Source organism: Anomalospiza imberbis, chromosome 1, assembly GCF_031753505.1.
Source record: "Anomalospiza imberbis isolate Cuckoo-Finch-1a 21T00152 chromosome 1, ASM3175350v1, whole genome shotgun sequence".
Classification (NCBI taxonomy): Eukaryota; Metazoa; Chordata; class Aves; order Passeriformes; family Viduidae; genus Anomalospiza; species Anomalospiza imberbis.
The window spans coordinates 39,833,212-39,833,793 of NC_089681.1; positions in this window are offsets into that span (position 1 = coordinate 39,833,212).

Here is a 582-nt window from a genome sequence, read left to right on the forward strand (position 1 = left end):
CATTTTGGTAATTGTCTTCTTTTTTCCTAACAATGTGGATAATGTACTGTATTTTTGTGGTCTGAAACATACACGCTCCTCCTGTGTGTATTTTGCCTCTCCACATTTGCTCGATTGTAAGAAAGAAATTTGTTTCTCTCTGTTCTGTTCACTTTGCTTTGCAAGCAGAAAAACTATATAAGTTCTTCATAACATTAAACTCATTTGTTAACTAAAACACAATTTAATTAGCTCTCTAGTTTGTATGTGGTCTTTCTGGACTAGGACTAAATTTGCAGTCATGGGGTTTGAATATTTATTAGTGGATATGATGACCTCTTTTGCAATGGTTGGTTAAGCTTGTTTATGTAACCAGCTTTGATCAATGCAATATATTTTATTGCCCAAAGCATGTATTTCACTTTCTGTCAGCAGGCATTATTTCTAAGAATGTCTTAAAATAGTGGTTAAATCTGATTTGAGTGTTCAGTCTTGCTTAATGTGCTTGACAACCAACTTGGGTTTAGACTTTGTAAATAAGCAAAGGTTTTGTGTTGTAGGCTATCCTAATAACACCAGCTAACCAATTCATTACATTAAACT